The 20,132-nt window shown below is 38.8% G+C and overlaps 1 protein-coding gene across 8 annotated transcripts in view; it reads left to right on the top strand.

Annotated features, from left to right (window-relative positions):
* The window catches only part of Mbd5 (methyl-CpG binding domain protein 5), a 159,683-nt gene that overhangs the window by 73,543 nt on the left and 66,008 nt on the right, over positions 1-20,132 (top strand). For all 8 annotated transcript variants that reach the window (XR_004770640.1, XM_027420467.2, XM_027420466.2 and 5 more), the window contains one exon: positions 4,915-5,089. The gene's annotated coding sequence lies outside the window, so the exon portion shown is untranslated. The remainder of the gene's footprint in view (positions 1-4,914; positions 5,090-20,132) is intronic.

The following is a 20,132-nucleotide window of genomic DNA, read 5'->3' as shown; positions in this document are numbered from 1 at the left end:
AGCATCTAGGTTGCTTCCAGGTTCTGGCTATTACAAATAATGCTGCTATGAACATAGTTGAACAGTTGTCCTTGTGGTATAAGTATGCATCCTTTGGGTATATGCCCAAGAGTGGTATTGCTGGGTCTTGAGGTAGATCAATACCCAATTTTCAGAGAAAGCACCATACTGGTTTGAAATGCGGCTGTACAAGTTTGTACTCCCACCAGCAGTGGAGGAGTATACCCCTATCTCCACATCCTCCCCAGCATGAGCTTTCATTAGTATTTTTGACCAGTGTAAGATGGTATCTCAGAGTTGTTTTGATTTGCATTTCCCTGATGGCTAAGGCATTTGAGATACCTCTGTTGAGAATTCTCTGTTTAGATCTGTACCCATTTGTAGGATCCCATCTCTGTTTGGCTTATTCTCCTATGTTATTTTATTTCTCTCTTTAAAGACTTTATTCTTTTTCAACTATTTCTTTCTATGACTGTCTATACCCATATTCTTTCTTAAGCCTATACACACTGTAAAACACACTAGAACCTGTTTAGGGGTTTTTTCCATCTGGCCCTCTTTTACTGGGTATCTTATAGTTTTTTTTCACCATGTGAACAAACTTTAAACTGCTAAGCTACAGCTTTGTCCTCTGCCTGACCCTATTGACTGGTTCTACCTGTTTCTTGGTTTAAGAGAGCCAAGCCTAAAGCTCGCAGCACTATTGGAAGTACATTTGACTAGGAACTGCATTCAACCTCCAGCTATGGAATGCTAGTCCCCTGCACTGTGGCAGGAATTTTTACTTTTTTGTTGTTGTTGTTTCTACTTAGCATAAAAATGGCTCTTTCTGTACACAGAACTTATTAAAGGAACCGTGCTCCCCCACCTTTTGTTCCAGCTTTTTCTCAGGCACTAAGTGGATATTGTAGAGTCTCACATTGGTACGACAAAATGTTTTGGAGTTGTTTTTGTTGTTGTTTGTTTGTTTGTTTGTTTGTTTTGTTCTTTTAACACTCCTTTGGCTCCTTGGATCTTTGAGGACCCACCTCCCAGCTCCCAAATAAATGCACACAGAGGCTTATTCTTTTTTATGAATGCCAAGCCTTAATTTGGCTTATTTCTAGCCAGGTTTTCTTTTGCCTTTATCTATTATACATACCTTTCTTTACTTCTTATTCCACATCTGGCTGTGTGGCTGGCCCCTTCTTTTTTCATTCCTCAATAACCTCTTCCTCCAAGAACCTCTTTCAGATTTCTCCTCCTCTTTATTTTCTCTGCCTTCCAGCCCTGCCTATTGTTTCTCCTGCCTTGCTATTGGCTGTTCAGTGCTTTATTAAACCAATCAGGTGTTTTAGACAGGCAAAGTAACACAGCTTCACAGAATTAAACCAGATATAACATAAAAGAATGCAACACGTCTTTGCATCATTAAACCAATGTTCTACAGCATAAACAAATATAACACATCTTAAAATAGTATTCCACAACACTGGTCTACATATATCTAATTTCCATGACATTTAGATTAGTTATTTAGCAGTTTGTGTTCTGACTGAAGGACTTGTACCTGCTATCTACCTCACCAACTTAATTATATAAGAAATTACAAAATTCATAATATACTCAGAAGGTTGTCTATTGATACAGAACCAGAACAAAATAAGCTAAATCTCTATAGGGGTAATTTTACCCAGGATTTGGAAAAGCCGTATCACTCTGCATGGCAAGCAAATGTCCCTGAAAGCCAGGATACAGCAAAGTAAGTGCAAAGTCTTAATCATTTTCCAAAGGGAAATCCATGACATTCTCTCTCTCTCTCTCTCTCTCTCTCTCTCTCTCTCTCTCTCTCTCTCTCTCTCTCTCTCTCTCATTTTTTGAGACAGGTTTTCTCTGTGGCTTTGGAGCCTTCCTGGCACTCACTCTGTAGACCAGGCTGGCCTTGATCTCACAGAGATCCACCTGCCTCTGCCTCCTGAGTGCTGGAATTAAAGGCGTGCATCACCACCGCCCACCGCCCAGCTTGTATCTCTTACTAAAAGGTTAATTATATAACTTGGTTCCATAATTTTCTGATGCTAGTATGAGTTCCCAATATTGCAAGCAGTGGAGATGTAGAAGATGTATGAATTGAGAGTTCTTCATGTTGGCACTGACTCAAGAATCAACAGTTAAAGGCCAAGTTGGTGTCCTTAATAAGACAGTTATCTGTATGCTTATGGCTTTGACTGGTTTAGTGGTGTTCCTACAAATACTAAGAATGTGTTCTGGCCTACTGAGTGCTCAACCCCCTACCCTTTCTTTTAAAAAAAAAAAAAAAAAAAAAACCTTTTTTATTTGAATTAGAAACAGGATTGATTTACATGACAATTCCAGTTCCCTTCTCCAACCCATCCTCCCCTACCACCACCCCCCAACTAAAACCCTATCTATCACATATCCTTTCTGCTCCCGCTGGATGATGAGGCCTTCCATAGGGTGCCATCAGTGTCTATTGTATCCTTTGGGATAGGGCCTAGGCCCACCCCCGTGTGTCTTGGCTCAGGGAGTATTCCTCTATATGGAAGGGGCTCCCAAAGTCCACCCTATGCTAGGGATAAGTACTGAACTTCTACAGGAGGTCCCATAGATTTCAGAGACTTCCTCACAGAAACCCATGTTCCTGGGGTCTAGATCAGTCCCATGCTGGTATTCCAGCTATCAGTCTGGGGAGCAAGAGTTCCCTGGTGTTCAGTTCAGCTGTTTCTGTGGGTTTCACCAGCTTGGTCTGGACCCCTGTGCTCTTCACTCATCCTTCTCTGAATCTGGGTTTCAGTTCAGTTTGGTGATTAGTTGTGGGTGTCTGCTTCTACTTCCACCAGCTGCTGGATGAAGACTATAGGATGGCATATAAGTTAGTCATCAGTCTCATTATCAGGGTAGGGCATTTAAGGTAGCCTCTCCTCTGTTGCTTAGATTGTTAGCTGGTGTCATCTTTGTAGATCTCCAGACATTTCCCTAGTGCATGATTTCTCTGTAAACCAAAAATGTCTCCCTCTATTATGATATCTCCATTCTTGTTACCATCTATTCATCCCCTGACTCAACCTTTCTGCTCCCTCATGTCCTCTGCATCCCTCCTCTTCTCCCCTTCTCATTCTCCTAGCCCCCCTCTTCCTGTGCTCCCACTTTGCTCAGCATATCTTGACCCTTCTCCCTTCTCCAGGGGACCATGTATGTCTCTCTTAGGGTTCTCCTTGTTTCCTAGCTTCTCTGGCAGTGTGGATTATAGACTGGTAATCCTTTGCTCTATGTCTAAAATCCATGTATGAGTGAGTACATACCATGTTTGTCTTTTTGCGATTTAACTCACTCAGAATGGTTTCTTCTAGTTCCATCCATTTTCCTGCAAATTTCAAGATTCCATTGTTTTTTTATGCTGAGTAGTACTCCATTGTGTAAATGTACCACATATTCTCTATCCATTCTTCGGTTGAGGGGCATCTAGGCTGCTTCCAGTTTCTGGCTATTACAAATAGCTATGAACATTGTTGAACAGGTGTCCTTGTTGTATGAATGTGCTTCTTTTGGGTATATGCCTAAGAGTGGAATTGCTGGATCTTGTGGTAGACCGATTTCCATTTTCTTGAGGAATCGCCATACTGATTTCCACAGTGGCTATACAACTTGGAACTCCCACCAGCAGTGGAGAAGTGTTCCCCTTTCTCCACATCCTCTCCAGCATAAATTGTCATTGGTGTTTTTGATTTTAGACATTCTGACAGGAGTAAGATGGTATCTCAGAGTTGTTTTGATTTGCATTTAGCCAGCATCCTGATGGCTAAGGATGTTGAACACTTTCTTATGTGTCTTTCAGCCAATTTACATTCCTCTATTGAAAATTGTCTATTTAGTTCTGTACCCCATTTTTTAATTGGAATGTTTGGTGTTTTGGAGACTAGCTTCTTGAGTTCTTTGTATATTTTGGAGATCAGCCCTCTGTCAGATGTGGGGTTGGTGAATATCTTTTCCCAGTCTGTGGGCTGCCATTTTGTCTTGCTGACTGTGTCCTTTGCCTTACAGAAGCTTCTCAGTTTCAGGAGGTCCCATTTATTAATTGTTGATCTCAGTGTCTGTGCTACTGGTGTAATGTTCAGGAAGTGGTCTCCTGTACCAATTAATTCAAGGGTATTTCCGACTTTGTCTTCTAATAAGTTCAGTGTAGCTGGATTTATGTTGAGGTCTTGGATCCATTTTGACTTAAGTTTTGTGCAAGGCAATGGGAAAAGAAGAAATCAAATTCTCAATATTTGCAGACGATATGATAGTCTACATTAGTGACCCAAAAAACTCTACCAGGGAATTCCTACAGCTGATAAACACCTTCAGCAAATTGGCAGAATACAAGATTAACTAAAAAAAAAAAATCTGTAGCCCTACTATATACCAATGACACATTGGAGGAGAAAGAAATCAGAGAAACATCACCCTTTACAATTGCCACAAACAACATAAAATACCTCGGGGTAACACTAGCCAAAAACGTGAAAGACCTGTACCATAAGAATTTTGAGTCTCTAAAGAAAGAAATTGAAGAAGATATCAGAAAATGGAAAGATCTCCCTTGTTCTTGGACAGGTAGGATCAACATAGTAAAAATGGCAATCTTGCCAAAAGCAATCTACAGATTCAATGCAATCCCCATCAAAATCCCAACACAATTCTTCTTTTTGATAAACAATCCAAATTTATACAATGGAACAAAGAGAACATCTTCAACAAATGGTGCTGGCATAACTGGTTGCAGACATGTAGAAGACTTCAGTTAGACCCAAACACCCTACCCTTTCTAAGAAATAAAAATAGAGTTCAAATGAGGAGTCAAAATTAATTTTTCCTTTTATCAAGGCTAAAGTGTGTGTTTCAGCTCTTATCTCAAAGTTCTTTCTATTCCAGAAGTTGGAAACCTAATCACTTACAGAGGCCAGAATGGTGGAATGAAGCAGGAAGTCGCTGACACAAGCTGGAGAGCCACGCCCTTTCTGGAGGAGCAGCCACTGCTCTGCTCCAGATAACTGGCAAGGCAGGAATGTTGACCTACTGTTACCACACTCACTGTCCTGTATCTCAGGTAAACAGGAATTTTATATTTTCATTGAAGTGTTCCAATTTAAGTATTGGCAATTAATTTTCTATCATTTGTTTTTAAAAACCAAATACTTTTGTAATTAGGGTTTGATCCAAAGTCCTCCTTTTTATAACTGATAGTACACAATTTATGTATTTGTAGAGACTTTATTTTCTATAGGGTTGCCTTCTCATTGAAATTCCCTTGCAAGTCTCCAACTTAAAGACTTTGTGCATAAGGTTTTTTGTTTGTTTGTTTGTTTTTTGTTTTTTTTTTGTGTGTGTGTGTGAGGCAATTTTCGGGGCCACTCTCAACGTTCCAGTGAGAATCAGTCCCATGTTAACATTATTCTCCTTTAAGACATTACATATGATCTCACACATAATTTGTAAATATCACTACTCATTTTGTTTCTGATGTCTAAGCTTAAATACTGGGGAAGTAGGGGAGGGGAGAGGAGAACAGGAGAGAACAGGATGACTGAAACAGGGGTGGAATAGAGAAGGACAAGAAAGGAGATGCCTTGATAGAGGGTGCCAGTATAGGTTTGGAGAGAGGTCTGGCACAGGGGTAATGTTAGGGGATCCACAGGGATGACCCCAACCAAGAATCTAGGCAGTGGTAGAAAGGCTGCCTTTGATGCCCTTTCCCTATAATGAGATTGATGACTACCTTAGTTGCCTTCATCTAGTAGCTGATGGAAGCAGAAGCAGGCACCCACAGCTAAGCACTGAGCCATACTCCTGGAATCCAATTGCTTAAACACAATAAAAGATCACTTATTTCATGTAACTTGTATGCTTTAGGGAATCCCTCTCTATAGTACACACAGAAGCACTCTCCTCATCCCATTTCTTAAGAGACTTATCAGAAGTTTTATCAGACCACACTTACGCTCTTTTAGTCATATTGGCTGGTGATGTAGTAGACCTGTGTGGTCCTAGGTATTTATACATATGCTGAAATGCTGTCTTGAATGAGTGAGTGTCTCATTGACTACATTGTTGCCATGTTTTTACTTGAAGAATAATCTTATTTTCCTTTAAAATGGCTTCATACTTAAACATTATACCTGAACCTATAATACTAGAAAAAAACATAAAAGAAATACTTAATGACATTGACCAGAGCTAGGGGTGTGTATGTCTGTGTCTGTGTCTGTGTCTGTGTATGTTATATGGTGTGTATATATACATATATGTAAACACAGATAACAAGAGCAAAAAATAGATAATATTGTACCAAACTGCAAGATTTTTTTTTTGTGCAACAAAGGAAATAATCAAAAATTGGGAAGAGATAACATTATAATGGGAAAAATATTTGCCAACTATACAAACTGAAAATAGCTTAATACTCAAACCTTATGTTTTTAAAACTCACAGCAAAGTAAGTAATCGAATTTAAAAAGAAAAAATACCTTTTTCAAAGGAAGACTTACAGAAATTTATGTCAAAACCACAATGAGATGTCACTTCACTCCAACAAGCGTGGCTATTGAAATGACAAAAGATAACAGGTGATGGTGTAGATGTAGAAAGATGAAAACCATACATATTAGTGATTTTTTAAAAAAGTAAATTAGTGTCTCAAAAAAACAAACAAACAAAAAAAAAAAAAAGCCGGGTGTTGGTGGCACACGCCTTTAATCCCAGCACTCGGGAGGCAGAGGCAGGTGGATCTCTGTGAGTTCGATGCCAGCCTGGTCTCCAGAGAAAGTTCCAGGATAGGCTCCAAAGCTACACAGAGAAACCCTGTCCCCAAAAAAACAAAAAAGAAAAGGGGGCTGGAGAGATGGCTCAGGGGTTAAGAGCACCAACTATTCTTCCCGAGGTTCTGAGTTCAATTCCCAGCAACCACATGGTGGCTCACAACCATCTGTAATATGATCTGGTGCCCTCTTCTGGCACGCACTATATACATGGTAAATAAATAAATAAATCTAAAAAAAAAAGCAAATTAGTATAACCATTATGGAAAAAGTATGATGATTCCTAAATAAAATGAGACTAGAGCTCTTCCTGACCCAGCAGGTATTATTTATTTTATGTATTATTATTATGTATACAACATTCTGCTTCCATGTATATCTGCACACCAGAAGAGGGCACCAGATCTCATAACGGATGGTTGTGAACCACCATGTGGTTGCTGGGAATTGAACTCAGGACCTCTAGAAGAGCAGTCAGTGCTCTTAACCTCTGAGCCATCAGTCTAGCCCCGACCCAGCAGTCTTATGACTATTATATATCCAAAGGATTGAATCAGTATGTGGGAGAGAATTTTTTATTTATATAGTTAGTATAGATATAGATAGACAGATGGATGAATATAAAGAAAATGTGATACACACATAGAGGTGGGGAGAATATAGTACAGCCATTACAAAGAACAAAATCCTGCCATTTGCAACAAACTGGAAGATAAAAGTTAGACAAAGACAAATACTGCATGATCTCACTCATTAGTAGAATCTAAAAAACTTGATTGATCTCATAGAAGTAAAAAAGTATAATGGTGGTTGCCCGTGGCATGGTTTGCATGTGGAATGAAGGTAATAAAAGATGTTGGTAAAAGAGAACAAAGTTACATTGGATTGGAGGGATAAATTTGAAAAGACCTATTGGGTAACTAGATGATGAAGAAGTGTTTACTTTCAATAATACTTTGGCCTGCATAAAATAGCCTGCATCTGGAATAGCTAAAATACTATTCATACAAGGATAAAATGCAAAATCTACCACTTTTAACTTGCATGTTTATTCATAAATGATTTTATAAATATGGACAAGGATTCTTCATGAGAATCTTAAATACACAAAAGCAAAAAAGAAACATCATAAGACTAATAGAAATATATCACAAATAACTTTCCTTCAGAATTATTGTCAGTTTTATAGATGTCCTATGATAACCTACTATTTTTAATAATAATTATGAAAGAAAGACTTAAGACTTTGTAGTTGAAACTAGTTATTGCTCAGTTTTGGTTTTTGGGTTTTTTTGGTTTTTTTTTTTTTTTTTTTTTTTAAGAAAGAAGGCGTTGTTCACCTCTACATTCAGACCCTCCCTTTCCACGCCCTTCTATATTTGTAAAGTTACAAAGGGAAGCTTTCAGGGGAAGTTCTCCATCTTATCTGCAATCAGGTAGACGTGTTGTGTGGTAATTTTTTAAAAAAGAAAGGAACTGGATATTGCAAGAAAGAATTACAGAAGCAACTTAAATGCCCCAGTTAGGGTTTTTGTCAAATTGACACAAGCTGGGTTATCAAGGAAGAGGAACTTCAAATGAAAAACTGCCCCATCTGATTGCCTGTAGGCAAGTCTGTAGGGTGTTTTCTTGATGAATGGTGGATATGGAAGGGCCCAGCCCACTGGGCAGTGGTGGGAAGGACCCTGGGGTGAGGCATCCTGCATGGCTTAAGAAAACAGGTTGAGCAAGACATGAGGAACAAACAGCATGCAGCGTCCCTCAGTATCTGTGCCTCAGTTCCTGTCTCCAGGTGCCTGCTTCCAGTACCTGCCCTGACTTTTTTCATTCAAGACTGTAAGCTGTAAGGTGAAGTACACCCTCTCCTCCCCAAATTGTTGTGGTCATTGTTGTTCTTTTGTTGCAATTAGAGCATGTGATGGTGATGGAACACGAACCAAGAGATTGGTTAACCAAGTAGAGTTTGTTAAAGTGGCGCGGGGTGGGGGTGGGGGGGTGAGCGAATAAGAGAAGAGAGCAAAGAGAGTGGGTGGGGGGGGTCTGTCTTTTATAGGGGTCCTTTACACCTTCGTGCAGACTTAGTACTCATGGACACCAGGGAAGCCAGAGTACTGCCTGAGTGCATTCTGCCAGGTAACAGGGGCAGGCCAGCATAATGTCTGAATCCTTACAGTCAAAGTGTTTATCAACAATAGAAACCAAGTTAGGATACTAATGTAGTCTTGTGAAGTCATACAAAAACTGGGAAAATGAGGAAGGGCCTTTTTGAGTGACATTTTTAAAAACGAAACAAGAAAGACTGCTTTAGAGAGGGGCAAGAAGCTGGGATGGGAAATAGAATTCCAAGCAGAAAGGATTGATCCCCAAGGGAATTCAGAACATAGCAAATGGCCTCAGCTTTTCTTCATTCAGATCATCCAGGTTAAGGGCTTCTGATTCTCCTTATCCTATCTCTTTTGGAGAAAATACAAAAATAAATTGTAACAGCCCTAAGCATAAAGTTTAGGAATGTTTCTATTAGAGCGTTTTCCGGGTGCTTTTGAGAACATTTATTCCCTGTTCCTAGCTTCAGAGCTAAAGCTTGCTTATTGTACAAAGCATATAAATAAAACATTTCTATTACCAAAGAACATGTGATGGGCACTGGTGTCATATTCCTATACTTACATACATTAGTAATTACAAGGCTGCTGCTATACTATTTTTATAGTGACATATGAAAACATTTTTTAAATTAAGATTATCAAGTTAGGCAGGTTGTGTATTCCTTTAATCACAGAACAAGGATATATGTGAGTTCAAGGCCAGCCTAATCTACACAGTGGGTCTCATAACAGTTAGGGCTATGTACTGAGACCCTGACTCAAAAAAAAAAAAAAATCATTAAATGGCAACTTTGCGGCATGTTTTTTCTACTTAACCATATAATTGTCCTCCAGGATCTGAATAGTTTTTCCATGATTTTAATATCTATCTGCAAATAATAATTTGAAGAGTACAATGTTTTAAGTATATATGAGGGCAACTTTTTTCAAGAACAAGCTTAAGAGTTAAGGATGGCACTACTAATAAGTAGTGCTAACTAGCCAACTCTATTTTAGCCTTACTATTTCCAGTAGAGGATTTTGTTTGTTTTGGTTTTTTTGAGACAGGGTTTCTCTATAGGTTTTGGAGACTGTCCTGGAAAACTCTTTAAAGACCAGGCTGTTCTCTAACTCACAGAGATCCGCCTGCCTCTGCCTCTGCCTCTGCCTCTGCCTCCCAAGTTCTGGGATTAAAGGTGCCACCACCACTTCCCAGATCCAGTAGAGGTTTTTGCTGCCTCTACTAATAGTTCTGGGGGTTTGCAGTTTCCTCCCCAATCAGCTGAGCCAGCCCGTCCCTGTTCCACATGGTAGAATCTACACTCATCTTTACGACAGGCCTCAGCAGAGCTGGACAGACAGCTGGGCTCCTCTCTATCCACACCCCTTCTGAGGTTGTTGACAAGGTAGTGGCATTCCAAAGAATCAGAGTGAAAAGCATGAGGCTTCTTGAGGTTTAGAAAAGAGTGTGAACAGTGTCACACCTGTCACACACACTTCACCACAGACCATAGGGCCCAGTGAAACTTTAAGAAAAAAAGATATTCAGGGAGCCGGGCAGTGGTGGCATACTCCTGTAATCCCAGCACTGGGGAGGCAGAGGCAGAGGATCTCTGTGAGTTTGAGGCCAGCCTGGTCTACAAGAGCTAGTCCCAGGATAGCCTCAAAGCCACAGACAAACTCTGTCTCGAAAAACAAAAACAACAACAACAAAAAATAAATAAATATTCAGGGAAACTTGCAATCTATCAATAAGACTTCTATATGACTCAAACATGGGAGTTGATAAAATTTTATAGCCAAAAATAATTTGCCTGGTTATATGTACTCTTTTTGTCCATAGAGGGGACCCAGACCAAAGTGCTTCTTGCTTTGGCTACACAAAGAGTGCCAAACTTTATGAGCCTATGCCAAGACCTTCAGATTTGTTATGGAAACCTTCCTGTATGACTTTCACATCACTCTTGGTTATAAACTTTAATTTTTAAATATTTTTATTTTGTTTGTATGGGTATACTGCCTAAACATATGTCTATGTACCACATGCATGTTTGGTGCCCACAGAAGCCAAAAAAGGGCATTGGATCCCCTCTAGAACTGGAGTTTTAGACCATCACCACCATGAGGGTGCTAGGAATTGAACCCTGCTCCCCTATAAGAGCAGCCAGTGGTTTTTAACAGCCGAGCCACGCAAGTCATGGACTTTTATACTTTCTGCTCTAAAAGAGCAGAACATCTAGAATTTGAGAACTTTGGTCATCAAGTGAGGAAAGATGCACTATTGAATTCTGGTCAAACTGATTAACAAAATATAGTTATGCTGAAGGTTGTTTGGGGAAGCCAAGCCTAGAAGAACATTTTGGGTCTCTTATAGAGGATGTATCAAAAGATGTGTTTTAGAAGTGGCCACACAGGCATAATGATAATCAAATGGAAATAATAAGTAATATAAAATGGGTTAATACGTTTCAAACTTTTCTTTCAAAATGGGATGCTTATAAGTAAAAATGCATGATTTGAATAAATATGGGAAGATTGGGGGTTGGGTAGGTGCAATGAAGTCATTTAAATAATTGATATTTTATGAAAAGATAATTAGGGGAAATGCCATCTAGGATAACTCTAACAAACATAATTTAACAAAGAGTAGAAAGGTTGTGGTTATTTTATTATTCAATCAAATGATAGCCATGTTGTAGTCATTTAGATACAGCTCTCTTTGATGTTAATAGTGTTTTATTCTGGTCACACCCATTGCTGTACATATACTGTTTGAGATGTGAGCACAGAGGATTGTTCTATATGAAACTTACTATCAGTCTGAAAAATGAAGCATTCAGTCTTGCCAATGCAGTATTGGAGTAGACTTCCTGTTTATAAATATTTCATGAGCTAACTTTAAAATCATATTATAAAAAGTTTAGTGATGATTTAGTTATGTCACATGTCAAATAATGTCCATATTTAATTCCACAGTCTAATCCTGATAATTGAAGAATCATTGGCTATTTCATTCTGTGCTACTGTGTATCTAAGTATATTCACTGAGCACAGATCAGTTTGTCATGTGCATCAATATAGAATATCATCACACAAAAACCAATTCATTGAGTTTACTGTTAATAAAGTTTGTTTGACATTTTCCCAATGACTTTAACATCAATGTCATTCAGAAAGATTTATGAAGAATGACTACTTAGTATTTTCATTATGTCATTATTTGATATTTAGTCTTTGTAGATTTTTGATTTTGACTTTTAAATACATTTAATAATGTGTAATAATTTTATTATTAGATTGACAAAAATTTCAATAAAGAAGATTGGAAAAGGAGGTCTACTGCATTAATAGCACCTTGCTCAAATAGAAACTTGATTTTTATATTGTTTCATTCATTTTCTAGTTCCTTTACTAATACAATCAGTGTGTTACTAAATAAAGTGGAGAGTTTGTGAATAAATGTACAAATCTTCATAGAAGCCTTATCTTCTCTATAGAAGTTGTCACTCAGAAGCTGTGACATTTTTAAGGATAAATCTAGAGTACAAAAAAATGCATCTTAGATTTTATCAACATGCATACATTCATTGGCTTCTTTTAAAACCTCTCATTTTAGACTTGTGATGCTAAAATATATCATAAGCTAAAGTGATAAAAAAACAGAATGTAATATGTGTTGACTGTAATATAACCATCAGGAAATAATTAATATAGGAAGTGTGAATATAGGAGCAAGAGAATGAGTCAAGGTCCCTGCTCGGTGTGTGTATATTCCTATGAAAAGAGAGTCAGTAAGCAGATGGATACTGCTGGTAAGCCGAAAATGGAACATCTCAGTGAATTAATTGCAAATGAAGTAGTACCTGTGGTTTACATTATAGTTTTGGGGGGGAATGACATATTAAATTCTGAATGGTCCAAAGAAGCCAGGTCAACAAAGAAAATGAAGCCACTGAAATTCAGTTTTCTCAAAACCAGTTTCCAGAGACTGATTTACATTTTGAAAGTAAGATGAAGGCACTGGTAGAATTGTAACAGCTATCTCCCTCAGAACACACACACACACACACACACACACACACACACACACACACACACACACACACACGTATACTCACACATTTGATTTTCATCATTACAGAACTGTCTGTGAAATAAATACAGATTAACCTGAAGAGTAAACTGAATCTTAGATCCCAAATGCTAATGACAAGGTGGTAGCTTGAATACCATAGTCTTTTCTGTTTTAGCTTGTTTTACTAGAGTTTCATGAAGCTGTATAAACAAGATGGGTCTCCATGAGAAAAGAGGGAAGGATGCTGTGGAATATACCCTTTCTTAAGCATAGTAACATTAAACTGTAAATTTGGGAAGCAGGAGAAAGTGTTCAGATTTTATGCTGCAGGTTATAAAAAAGAAAGTGTGACTGCACCTCGTTTGATGGTTCTCTATAAGAGATAAGATTACCAGAGTCCTAAAAACAAGTAGAGCACATTCAATATTTTGTGAAAGAATACAGTGTATAGGCTTCAGTAGTTTGAGAAGCATGACCTTAAATCCTTTCCAAGGAGTGCTTCATACTTTTAAGGAATGTCTGAAGAACCCAAAATTACACTCTTCTACTTTGGAAAATAATTCTGGGTGAATTATTAAGATGTGTATAGTTATGTGTGCAGGAACATTTCTCAGATTTGTTTATTGTTATTAAAGTTTTGCAGGAATATTATGTTCAAAAGATAAATTCCCAAAAACCTATCCCAACCATTTGCAAGTACTGTTTGGGGAAAATATTTAATGCTACACTAAAGTTTCCAAGGAGAAAATATACAAACTGGTAATGATTCAATACTTGAAAAAATAGAAGCTGGAGAGATGGCTCATCTGTCCAGGACACTTACTACTCCTGTGGAGAACACTGGTAAGGTTCTCAGTACATAGCAGCTGACAACTGTCTCTAACTCCAGTTCTGACACCCTCTTTTGGCCTCTGCAGGCACTGCACACATGTGCCATACATACATACATGCATACAGGCAAAACATTCATATGTAAGATAAGAGTAAGTAAGTCATATATATATACATATATATATATATACATATGTATACATAACAAGTTTTCAAGATAAGGAAAGCAAGATACATTCATATATGGAAAATATTTATAAGCAGTACAGTTTCTTTATAGAACAATCAACAGTGTCTCTATAATTGAAAATGTTCAGGCTTAGGAAACAAGTCATAGTTCTCAGTGGTACAACACTCAAGCCCAAGCAAATAGGTCACCCACTCTGTCCATGGAAGAAATCCTAATTAGATGCAGTGGGTCACCAAAAACAAAAAATAAAGCATGAAAGTAAAAGGGGGAATTGGGAAATGAGATTTGGTAAGAGGGGAAGAGAGGATAGTGGATAGGGACTTTGACCAAAGACCATTTTATTTATGTGTGTGTACATATGTGTGTATACATATAATTTTAGGACAAATAATGCTCATAATATGTCACCCAACATTAAAATGTCATGCCAATACATGAATGATTATATAGCAGTGCCAATAAATACTGCTCAAATATTAAAATTTAATGTTTGGGAACTGGAGATTTCTCAGTAGGTAAAAGCTTGGCATGCATACCTGGGAACTTGAGTTATTTTTCTGGAGCCCACATAAAAGTCTAAGGAAAGAACCAACCTCAGTGTTATCCACTGACCTCCATACACATGCATGTGTGCCCACATACATCATACACAAGAGTGCACATAAATTTTTAAAAAAATATTACAATATCTAAAGAAAGTATAAAGGACACGTCTAAATCTACAATGGCCTTCATTGTAAGATGGTTTCTTTTTTATTATTATTTTTATTTATTTTACCTACTAACCATAGTTTCTCTCCCTCCTCTCCTCCCATTCCCTCTCCCCACCTCCTTTCTATGCCACTCCTCAGAAAGGGTAAGACCTCCCATGGAAGTTAACAAAACATGACATATCAAGTTGAGACAGGACCAAGCTCCTCCCCGCTGCTAAGCAAGGCATCCCACCATAGGGAATAGGTTCCAAAAAGCCAGCTCATGCACCAGGGACAGATCCTGGTCCCACAGCTAGGGTCCCCACAAACAGACCAAGCTATACAACTGTCACCAACATGCAAAGGGCCTAAGGGGGTCTGTTCTTCCAACTGGTATGAGTGGTGCTTGTACCTATAGGATCTGCTGCTGTTTCTGTAGAGGGCTGTTCACAGGAAGGATACCCTTCCAATTGGTGCAAGTGGTACTTGTGCCTCTAGGGGCTGCTGTTCTTGCCTGGGATGGTTGGCCAGAGGGAGGTTGGTGGATTCTGTGGGTTTGGGCAGCAGAGTGGGTCTTGTAGATTATGAAGTCCAGTGGGTGGGGATGGTAGTGGATAGCGGCCTGCCCACAGGACAAGGAAGGGCATGGGGTGTGCGCTGTAGTTTAGGGCCTAGGGATTGGGGCACTTTAACAGGGAGATCAGTCACTCACCTCTTCTTCCAGTTTGTGCAGGTGGTGCTCATGTCTCTAGGGACTCTAGCAGGGGGATGGTTGGACAGAAGGAGGATGATGGGTTCTGTGTGTTTGGGCATCGGAGTGGGTCTCAGGTTACAGTATCCAGTGGGTGGCCCATAGGACTCTTACCTAATGGCTGGCTATTGAGGTTCATTAGATGGTTTCCTGCTTTCCTAGTGAAAGACCAAGTTTAAATATGTAGACTTTTAGGAATTGAAATAACTAGTTGTATGCATGTTTGCAACACTTAACTTCTTAAGTTATACATACATCCTGTTTAACAGTGTGTTAAATTTCTCACTTTTGAAATCAGTTTAAAACCTCCCCTGAATCCTGTCATTTGACAGTTTTCCAGTTTTCCAGCACTTCATCACTCCCATTTCAGACCTTCAGGTACAGCATCTTTTTTGTTGTTGTTGTTGTTTGTCTGTTTTCTTTTTTCTGCAGATTTTTTTTATTTGAATTAGAAACAAGATTGTTTTACATGACAATCCCAGTTCCCTCTCCCTCCCCTCCTCCCCTACCACCTCCCTCCCAATTAAAACCCTACCTATCTCATATCCTTTCTGCTCCCCCTGGATGGTGAGGCGTTCTGTAGGGGGTCATCAGTGTCTATTGTATCCTTTAGGGCCTAGGCCCACCCCCATGTGTCTTGACTCAGGGAGTATTCCTCTATGTGGAATGGGCTCCCAAATTCCACACCTATGCTAGGGATAAGTACTGAACTACTTACTACAGGATGTCTGGTAGATTTCTGAGGTTTCCTCACTGAAACCCATGTTCCTGAGGTCTGGATCAGACCCATGCTGGTATGTCAGCTATCAGTCTGGGGAGCAAGAGTTCCCCTGTGTTCAGGTCAGCTGTTTCTATGGGTTTCACCAGCCTGGTCTGGACCCCTTTGCTCTTCACTTGTCCTTCTCTGCAACTGGATTCCAGTTCAGTTCAGTGAATAGTTGTGGTTGTCTGCTTCTACTTCCACCAGTTGCTGCTGAATGAGGGCTATCCGGTGGCATATAAGTCAGGCATCAATCTCATTATCAGGGGAGGGCATTTAAGGTAGCCTCTCCTCAGTACAGCATGTTTTTAATTTGTGAGTTATGATGTCATTGAAATTTTTTTATTAAGAACCACATGTCCCGTTCTTTTATTAATTTTTTATTTTTTATATATTTGAATTACATGATAATCCCAGTTCCCTTCTCCCTCCTTCCTCCCCTGCCGCCCCCCCACCTAAAATCCTACCTAATCATATGTCCTTTCTTCTAATCTACACCTGACTCAACCTTTCTACTTCATGACCTCTGCATCCTTCCTTTTCTTCCCTTCTCACTCTCATAGCTTCCTCACCCCCTCTTCCCATGTTCTCAATTTGCTCAGGGGATGGTGACCCTTTCCCCTTCTCCAGGGGACAAAGTTTGTCTCTTTTAGGGTCTTCCTTGTTTACTAGTTTCTCTGGCACTGTGGATTGTAGGTTGGGAATCCCTTACTCTGTGTCTAAAATCCACATATGAGTGAGTACATATCATGTTTGTCTTTATGTGGTTGGGTTACCTCGCTCAGAATGGTTTCTTCCAGTTCCATCCATTTTCCTGCAAAAATCAAGATTCCATTGTTTTTTTTTATGCTGAGTAGTACTCCATTGTGTAAATGTACCACATTTTCTCCATCTATTCTTCAGTTGAGGGGCATCTAGGCTGCTTCCAGTTTCTGGCTATTACAGATAGTGCTGCTATGAACATCGTTGAACAGATGTCTTTGTTGTATGAATGTGCTTCTTTTGGGTATATGCCTAGGAGTGGAATTGCTGGATCTTGTGGTAGACTTATTCCCATTTTCTTGAGGAGTCGCCATACTGATTTCCAAAGTGGCTGTACAACTTGGAACTCCCACCAGCAGTGGATGAGTGTTCCTCTTTCTCCACATCCTCTCCAGCATAAATTGTCATTGGAAATTGTCATTGGTGTTTTTGATTTTAGCCATTCTGACAGGAGTAAGATGGTATCTCAGAGTTATTTTGATTTGCATTTCCCTGATGGCTAAGGATGTTGAACACTTTCTTATGTGTCTTTCAGCCATTTTAGATTCCTCTATTGAAAATTGTCTATTTAGTTCTGTGCCCCATTTTTTAATTGGATGTTTGGTGTTTTGGAGACTAGCTTCTTGAGTTCTTTGTATATTTTGGAGATCAGCCCTCTGTCAGATGTGGGGTTGGTGAATATCTTTTCCCAGTCTGTGGGCTGCCATTTTGTCTTGCTGACTGTGTCCTTTGCCTTACAGAAGCTTCTCAGTTTCAGGAGGTCCCATTTATTAATTGTTGATCTCAGTGTCTGTGCTACTGGTGTTATGTTCAGGAAGCAGTCTTCTGTACCGATTAATTCAAAGGTATTTCCCACTTTATCTTCTAAAAGGTTCAGTGTGGCTGGGTTTATATTGAGGTCTTTGATCCATTTTGACTTAAGTTTTGTGCAGGGCGAAAGGCTTGGGTCTATCTGTAGTCTTCTACATGTTTGCATCCAGTTATGCCAGTACCATTTGTTGAAGATGTTCTCTTTGTCCCAGGATATATATTTGGATTGTTTGTCAAAAATCAGGTGTTCATAGGTGTGTGGGTTAATATCAGGGTTTTCAACTCTATCCATTGGTCTACCTGTCTATTTTTGTGCCAATACCAAGCTGTTTTCAGGACTATAGCTCTGTAATAGAGCTTGAAGTCAGGGATGATGATGCCTCCAGAAGTTCCTCTATTGTACAGGGTTGTTTTGGCTATCCTGGGTCTTTTGTTTCTCCATATAAAGTTGGAATTGTTCTTTCAAGGTCAGTGAAGAATTGTGTTGGGATTTTGATGGGGATTGCATTGAATCTGTAGATTGCTTTTGGCAAGATTGCCATTTTTACTATGTTGATCCTGCCTATCCAAGAGCATGGGAGATCTTTCCATTTTCTGGTATCATCTTTAATTTCTTTCTTTAGAGACTCAAAATTCTTATGGTACAGGTCTTTCATGTTTTTTGGTTAGTGTTACCCCAGGGTATTTTATGTTGTTTGTGGTTATTGAAAAGGGTGATGTTTCTCTGATTTCTTTCTCCGCCAATGTGTCATCTGTATGTAGTAGGGCTACAGTTTTTTTTTTAGTTAATCTTGTATCCTGACACTTTGCTGAAGGTGTTTATCAGCTGTAGGAGTTCCCTAGTAGAGTTTTTCGAGTCACTTATGTAGACTATCATATCATCTGCAAATAGTGAGAGTTTAACTTCTTCCTTTCTGATTTGTATTCCCTTGATCTCCTTTTGTTATCTTATTGCTCTAGCTAGAACTTCAAGGATAATATTGAAGAGGTATGGAGAGAGTGGACAGCCTTGTCTTGTTCCTGATTTTAGAGGAATTGTATTGAGTTTCTCTCTATTTAATTTGATATTGGCTGTCGGCTTGCTGTTGCTTTTATTATGTTGAGGTATGTTCCTTTTATCCCTGATTTCTCCAGGACCTTTATCATGAAGGGATGTTGGATTTTGTCAAAGGCTTTTTCAGCATCTAGTGAGATGATTATGTGATTTTTTTTCCTCAATCTGTTTATATGGTGGATTACATTAATGGATTTTCGTATGTTGAACCATCATACTTACATCCCTGGGATTAAGCCTACTTGATTGGGATGGATGATTTCTCTGATGTGTTCTTCGATTCGATTTGCCAATATTTTACTGGTAATTTTGCATCAATGTTCATGAGGGATATTGGTCTGTAGTTTTCTTTCTTAGCTGTGTCTTTGTGTGGCTTGGGTATCTAGGTTATTGAAGCCTCATAAAAAGAGTTTGTTATGACCCTTCTGCTTCTATTGTGTGGAATACTTTGAGGAGAATTGGTATTAGCTGTACTTTGAATTTCTGGTAGAATTCTGCACTGAAGCCATCTGGCCCTGGGCTTTTTTTGGTTGGGAGACTTCTAATGACTGCTTCAATTTCATTAGGGGTTATAGGTCTATTAAAGTTGCTTATCTGTTCTTGACTTAATTTTGGTAAGTGAAATCTGTCCAGAAAATTGTCCATTTCCTTTAGATTTTCAAATTTTGAGGAATATAGGTTTTTCAAATTATGACCTGATGATTCTCTGGATTTCCTCTGTGTCTGTTGTTATGTCCCCATTTTCATTCCTGATTTTATTAATTTGCACATTCACTCTGTTGTTTGGTAAGTTTGGATAAAGGTTTGTCTATCTTGTTGATTTTCTCGAAGAAACAACTTTTTGTTATATTGATTCTTTGTATTGTTCTCCTAGTTCCCATTTTATTGATTTCAGCCCTCAATTTGATTCTTTCCTGGCATCTGATCCTCCAGGGTGTATTGGCTCTTTTGTTTTCTAAAGCTTTCAGTTGTGCTGTTAATTCTCTAGTGTTAATTCTCTATTTTCCTGTTTCTTCATGTAGGCATTTAGCGCTATGAATTTTCCTCTTAGCACTGCTTTCAAAGTATCCCATAGGTTTGGATATATTGTGTCCGCATTCTCATTGAATTCTAGGAAATCTTTAATTTCTTTTTTTATTTCTTCCTGGACCCATGAATTGTGCAATTGGGTGTTACTTAATTTTCATGAGTTTGTAGGTTTTCTGTAGTTCGTGTTGTTGTTGAATTCTAATTTTAAAGCATGGTGGTCTGATAAGACACAGGGGGTTATTTCAAATTTTTTTTGTACCTCTTGAGGTTTGCTATGTTGCCAAGTAGGTGGTTGAT

The sequence above is a fragment of the Cricetulus griseus genome, chromosome 6, assembly GCF_003668045.3.
Source record: "Cricetulus griseus strain 17A/GY chromosome 6, alternate assembly CriGri-PICRH-1.0, whole genome shotgun sequence".
In the NCBI taxonomy this organism is placed as follows: Eukaryota; Metazoa; Chordata; class Mammalia; order Rodentia; family Cricetidae; genus Cricetulus; species Cricetulus griseus.
The sequence above is the reverse complement of the archived record's forward strand: the minus strand, read 5'-3'. Positions and strand labels throughout refer to the sequence as shown.